Here is an 8,007-nt window from a genome sequence, read left to right on the forward strand (position 1 = left end):
AGCCCTTTTCAGGTGGGTTTGGGATTCCAGCCACTATGCCCCATTGATGTGGCCATGCCACTTGCAGCTACTCACATGAATTCAGCTCATGTCCAGTCCGAAACAGATAAGGCCACCAGCTTCATTGAGCGCATCCAACATATTCGCCAGCAGGTCCATGACATTCTTGAGAAATCAAATTCCAAGTACAAGCAGCGACATGATCAACATCGGGTGCCACACAAGTTTCAGGTGGGCGACAAAGTCTGGTTGCATTTGCAAAAGGAACGCCTTACTGGAGCCTATCGGAAATTGAGACCACTCTGATATGGTCCTTACACCATTACTAAGGCTATGGGAGACAATGCATTTGAGCTCAGCATTCCCCCATTCCTTGGCCTACACCCAGTGTTCAATGTGGACCGCCTTCGGCCATACTTTCTACCATTGCTAGACACATCCGACATTGCAGAACAACTCAAACCCACAGAATTAAATCCAGATTGCATGGAACAAGCTGCAACTGATCGGATCATGGACACACAGATCAAGAACACTCGCCAACAGAATATCCAACTGTATTGAGTTGTCAAAGCAGGCCAACTCCTTCAGCAGGGCAAGTGGCTCACCAGGGAACAAGTTCAGCAGAAGTTTCCTCATCTCATGGAGGAAATCAACGCAATGGGGACCATTGCTTCCTAAGGGGGGAGGAATGATCCAGGTGGATATTGGTGGCCACCTGCCAAGTCCACCTGGACCCCCACCATTGTCTTTCTCAGCATTTTCAGTTTTCTTAATTGTAGCACCACTTACTATTTTTAGCAGTTTTTCGGGTCCTGAACTTCCGGAGCCATTTTGAGGCCCTAAACGACGTTTTTTGGGGAATCCGGGGGCAACATGGGTCCATGGAATAGACTGATGTTGCCCGTTCCAACAATGATAGTGCTCGGATAGATCTTTCTAATGAGCTATTGTACGCGTCAAACGGAGATCATGTGCCAAAGTTACGACCCCGGGAAGTTGATGTACCAACTTACCCCCAAACGGGGCCCATAGTTTGGCGTTTCATCTCCTAGGGTTAGGTTTTGGAATGTTAAGGGTTTTCCATTGTTTCTCAACAATAAATAGGCCTTCGAGCCTCATTGTAACACAGTTCAGAGGCATGTAGCCATCACATCTCTTCTCAGAGATAAGCTACCATCGCCCTAGCTGGTTTATTTCCATTTCTGATTGTAAGCATATTTCAGTATTTTCCATTAATGAAATGAAGTATTATTTCCGCTGCATCTTTGTGTATATGGTTATCTCTGTAATTTGTTGCGTTCCTGTTTAAATCCGGATCATATACCTACGTGCTAAGAGCATCTGCCACTATGTTCTCCTTGCCTTTGATGTACTTGATCTCGAAATCAAACTCGATGATCGTGGCCAACCATCTAGCCTGCTTGGCTTTCAGATTTGGCTGGTCAAACAAATACCTCAACCCAATGTGATCACTCATAAGCACAAACCACCTGCCAAGAAGATAGTGCTTCCACATCTTCAGTGCATGTATAATCACTGCCAACTCAAGATCACACGTCGGGTAGTTCTGCTCATGTTCGTTTAGTTTCCGGGACTCATAACATACCACCTGCCCATCCTGCATAAGGACTTCACCAAGTCCTCTCTTGCAAGCATATGTACATACTACGAATTATTTGTTTGGATCTGCAATCTATAGCACTGGTGCATGTGTCAGTAACTAATTGAGTTGCTCAAAGCTAGCCTCACACTCTTTGATCCATTCGAACTTCTTACCTTTCCTCTACAAGGATGTAATGGGATAAGAAATTTGCATGAAGTTGTTGTTGAACCTCCTGTAATAGCCTGCCAAACCCATGAAATATCCCACTTCATCCACAGTCTTAGGAGCTACCCACTCCATGATGGCCCTTATCTTCTCTGGATCTACAACAATGCCCTCCTTGGAGACAACATGTCCCAAGCAATGTACCTCGGTCTAAAAGAAACTACACTTGCTGATCTTAGCATACAACTGATGCTCTCTCAATAACTTCAACACTACTGCTAAGTGCTCAGCATGCTCTTCCTCATTTTTAGATTATACCAGTTTATCATCAATGAACACAATAACAAACTTATCCAAATATGGACGCGACACACTATTCATCAAACACATGAATGTAGCTGGAGCATTCATTAAGCCAAATGGAACAACAAAAAACTCATAATTCCCATACCTGGTCCTAAATGTAGTGTTGTATATATATCCTCCTCTTTGATGTGTACTTGATGGTATCTGGATCTCAAGTCAATCTTCAAGAATACTGCTGCTCCCTACAACTGATCAAACAATTCATCAATCCTCAGTAAAGGGTACCTATTCTTGATAGTCACTTTGTTAAACTGTCTGTAATCAATGCATAATATGAGGGTACCATATTTCTTCCTCACAAACAAGACAATGTGCCCCAAGGTGATACACTTGGCTTAATGTATCCCTTGTCCAACATTTCCTTCATATACAATTTCAACTCAACCAACTCAGGTGTGCTCATCCTGTAAGGTGATTTCGATGCTAGAGATGCCCCTCGCACTAGCTCAATAGAAAAATCTACCTCTCTATGTGGTGGAAACTCTGTGATGTCCTCAAGAAATACATCCCTGAACTACTGTAAAACTAGGTATTTTTTCAACACATCTGCATCCTCAACCTCCTTACCCTTATCACTAGAAATATGTACTACAAATAGCTTGCACCCTTTCTTGCGGCTACACTTTGCTTGCATAACTGTCACCATCATAACTAATGTGGCTTTCTTCTTACCCTACAAGACTCTTTGTTCTGCATTTTCATCAACACATTCAATGGCCTTGTCATAAAAATCAACCTTGGTTCTATGTAGATACAACCAATCCATTCCCAATAACATACTGTATGAACCCAACAGTAAACATTCAAATGAGGTGCGGTAGGCATACCATTTAAGTCAAATGCGCAAGCTCTTACCCAATGATGAACTCACTTCTTCATACCTGTAACCAACTGAACTAACCAAGACTCTACACGCAACTCCTTATTCAACCCACACTTATCCACCAAGTTAGGACTAACATAGCTATAATTAGATCCAGGGTCAATCAAAATAGAAATAACTTGATCACAAATCTTTATGTCCATCTCAATGGTAGATGCTTGATGTTGTGCCTGCCTGTTGTCCACGACTGCATAGATACAATGAATACTTTGGCCAACATCTGCAATAGTCTACACCTCCTGTGCACTATATATCTGGGGTATACCACCCTAATTCTGCAAACAATCTCTCCTGCGATGATCTTTGCCACAAGTCCAACACTCTATGGGCTTCCAGCCTCCATCCTTGTTATTCTCTTTAGCTCAATGTCTCTGTCCTCTGTTTGATGCATTGAACCTCTTAGGTGGTGTAATATTCTCCTTGTTATCTATACCTTATGGCCTTACTCGCTTTTATCCCATTTTCCTTTGTTCTTTACATTACCTCTCTAGTCTGGCTTAGTCTCAGTTTCGCGCTTAGAATGTTCATAGCAATGCTTTAGCTTTCGAATGGACTCCTTAGATGATCTAGGCTCATCGAATTCAATCATGTCTTTGAACGCAACTGGTAGTCTACTAATGAATCTCTGAATCTTAACCTTCTCCTCCTTGAGGTAAGGCACATACCTCAACAGTTCCAAGAACTTACTGGTGTGCTCATCATCTGTCATGGATCCCATTTTTAGTTCATAGAATTATTTTTTCGTGTCATCGAAGTATCTCTTTGACACATACTTATTCCTGAATATCTGCTCAAATTCACTCCAAGTCAGATCTTCCTCATTTATGTCCCTAACATTCTTCACGTCTTCCCACCAGATGTCAACTTTACCTTTAAGATTGAAAGTAGCCACTCTAGCTTTCATGTTCTCTGAGCAGTTATGCAACCTGAAAAACTTCTTCATACCAAGCAACCATGCATCTGCATCTTGTGATCTCTTTATCTCTCCATCAAAAGTAGGTGGCTTTGCCTTCTTAAATTCATACAACAAATACCCCCTATCATTCCTCTTGTAAGGATGATACTGATGACAATCATAGTGCTTATATGAATCAGAACTAGAATCATACCTCTGTCTATCCCTTCTCCTCTCCGGAGTGTCAAACAATCTTCCATCTCTAACTATATCATCTCTATCTTATCGACGACCACCATGCGATATACTAACATATGTCCCATTATTTTTATCTTCCTGCTCATGATTTATCCGTAGTGGTCCTTGTCAGTGTAAATCCGAAAATATCTGAAGTATTATTGCATTCACCTCTGCTAACTTTTCTTGTGACCATATGATTATGTCATTATCTTCCTTACAACTCCTTATATCCTCCTTTAAACTTCTCAATGTAACTTCCAAGTCAGAGGGGTTCCCAACACCATACTGCTCTTCAGATTCATAGGGAGAGTCTCTATAGTCAACCATCTTGCTATCCATTTGATATTTCTTCCTGTAAGGTGTAATATATCAGATAAACCAAATCATTATAAAAAAATGTACCTTAGTATAGCTCGGGGAGGATACTTGTCTGCAAGATTACCAAATCAGCGTGATACATATATAACATAATCATAACAACATATAGACATACGTGAGTAAATGTATCAACTCATAAGCATTACTCTAACTAGGATCCAGTCATCAATGCAAGGCCATATCAACAATGCATGCTATGACCTCATGCACGACAACAATCATTACTCTATGATAACCATACTACAACCATAATCCAACATCAAGCAATTACAATAAGTATATAAGTGTAAGAGACACACATGCAATTAACATGCATGCATGACCAACACATAGCCCATCCACTTTGAGGGTGAACCATGCTCTAATAACACTCTATAACACTCTCCTCCGACATCTACCCAAGTAATTGACCGGCCTGGGTAAACATGCGACGAGAGGCCACTATGATATGATTCAACCTCCTAAGTCACCTTAAGGAAGTGGAACCGACAGAAACACACCATACAAACATCTAACATCACCAACAGAACCCTCAAAGGACAAGTCAACCACTCAAACAACATGTCCCTGGGTCCCAATACTATTTTAGGTCTCTTGGGCCATACTCACTCTCATTCTATGGGCAAGGGAGCAACAGACAACCTAAAGTCACTCTCACAAGCTTGCCTGCCAGTGACTGTGGACCAAAATTGTCAGTGCTATGCCAACGACCTTGAGATTTAAGCCACTTTTTTAGGATCAAAGCCTAGGGCACTACCCAGAATTGATCCATCTCTTCAAATCAGTAAAGTAACGGGGAATTTAAAGTACTAAAGAAAATACTTGTTCAATACCTTGATTGGATCCCTACTGGCCATGATAGGCATTTCGTCAAACATATCATTGACATGTAACCTACATGTGTAAACAACATAATTAAGTGTAGGGATCTCATACTTATTTGAGAATCACTATGACCCATTGTTCCCTCATGCCATTTGTTGCATTATCATCTATTAGGTCATAAACACATTATCCATTCACATACAAGTAAAAACATGTTGAAAGCCATACATAAATTTTGTCATAAAATGTGCATATAACCAAGATAATAGGAACATAAATACCATAAACATGACAACCATCAAATCCATAAATACATCAGTACCTTTACACATGGAAATCAAGGGAATGAATTTTTGATTAATGAATGCAATGAACCAACCAGAGATGTGACTACCATGTTCCACCCGACTGTAGAATGGTTGAGCCAAATCTCTCTTCAGCATTTCAGCCTCGTGCCAAATTCCAAGCATGAATGTGGTATCTCATAAAACACATCAATCAAAACTCATCTAGGGCTTCCAAAGGCCATCCACCTCAACCCATCAAAATGATTCCACCTCACATCGAACATCATAAAACCATCATTAGATCGGTCTCTATCCAAGCGTTCCAGGGCTCCGGAGCATTTGTCCAACCAAGGCTCCAAGACTAGTAACTCAACCCACCAAGCGCTCCAGAGAATTTTTCCAACCAAGACTCCAAGACTAGTAACTCAACCCAAGCTAGTATATGGCTCCAGAGCATTTGTTCAACCAGGGCTTCTAGGACTAATAACTCAATCCAAGCTAAGGAAACATGAGAAGTAACCAAAACAAAATAATGAAAGTAAACCCACAATCACCATGGCTATCTAGGAAATGGCAAGGCTAGGCAATCCACTATCGATCCATACCATCCTCCATGCCAATGACAAATCACAACCAAGAATCCACATGCATATTCCATGCATGCCAAAACTAGTGAAGAAATCATACATGCAACTCGGTACCTGAAATAAAATTTGATGTAGCTGCCGATGCCGCTGCCTTTTTGCACTTTCCTACTCTTCTCTTGCTTTCTTGCTCCAAGAATCCAAGTATACCACACCCTCCAAGAAAACTCTAAGTATCCAAGAGTATGAGAGAGAGAGAGAGAATAATGAGAGAGTTCCAACACTGAACTGACAAAAGGTTCCCAACTGATCCTCATAAGCCCTTTTATGAATGAGGCCTCTATTTTCTTCATTTTCCATTATTTTCCTTCATTTTCCTCACATGAAACCTGTGACCTTTCACCTCATTTTTCTCCTAATTTCCATTATTTTCATAAATAAATGTGCCAAAATACCTTTTAATGCCTTAGCCATTACCTTTGCCAATTTCCTTAGCTATAAACAACCAAATGAACGCCCCCTAGGATGTCTTTCCCAAAATTTAGCTTGGAATAAGTGTCCCAATCATCTGTGGTTATTGTTTTTAACATTTATTACATGGAATTTCCACCAGGGCTGTTACACTCTTCAAGATTTTCATGATCGTTTTGTTCATTACCCTTTTGAATTTCCCGAAGATGAAGTTGACGGGGAATTCTTGGATGAAATATTTCAATATTGTATTCACATTGATGAAAATACACATTAGTTAGAATCTTTCGAACCCCTCCCAACATACCTTGGTGTTAGAGCTTCTAAATCTAAGATGGATAAGGTTCCTGTCCCAAGTTAACCTCCATCCCCTTCTCATCAAACAACTCTAGCTCTGCAGGTTGAGATGGGAGAAGTTGAGAATCCACCTGTTGATTTATCACCATCTCTTCCTACCCCACCTGCTATTGGCTTGAGGGTGCTTGGACCCAGGTTCAGAGTTAGCTGCACTAACCAACACAACCCTAAACTACCAGCCCTTTCGGAAACAACCCACGTAGCGTAGGCTGCAGTGTCACCCAAGGCAGTATTGGGGGATGCTTGAACCAGGCTTCTACATCCGAAGGACTATGTGGTGTGTTTTTGTTAGATTTAGGGCTTTATTACGACCTTTGCGAACCCTAAACCTTAAAACCTGAAACTTACAGTAAATAATAGTTAATAAATTCAAACCCTACGCCAATTGAGCTAAACATTGATAACATCATGTAAAATAACGGATCTACCTCTTTCGCGCATCTATTAAGTACTTTTCATGATAAATTGCAGTAAAAAGAGTGAACATAAAGTGATTTCGGAAGTAAACAATAACACACACATACACAAATAATGCTCCAACACATCATTTATTATGCTTAGATATTCAATTACAGACTCTTCCAACCTTGTGCACACAGCTGCAAGGGCCCATACACTCAGCTGCAGACTTACCAAGGTCTCTGTGCACACAGCTATAAGAGCCTTCCCCTTTGCCTAAGTACAAAAAAGACAAATCAGACCCAAAAATTTTCTATCTATGCTCTTCACTATCTCCTTATGACTCTTCTATGACTCTTTTTTATATGATATTTCATTACAATTCCATGGTCTGCGAACCATGAGCGGGTCACAAAAAACTTAACTCTTAACAAACTAAGGGGCTTTGACCTTCCTAAAGCCCCTTTGACTTCTATTGATCTATGCACTCCGCTCCTCAAAATGCGGAGACTTTATAATATTACAAAATTTTTACAAAATTTAATCCCAGG

Source organism: Pinus tabuliformis, chromosome 2_2, assembly GCF_031772625.1.
Source record: "Pinus tabuliformis cultivar Carrire ecotype Pingquan chromosome 2_2, CPIR1, whole genome shotgun sequence".
Taxonomy (NCBI): Eukaryota; Viridiplantae; Streptophyta; class Pinopsida; order Pinales; family Pinaceae; genus Pinus; species Pinus tabuliformis.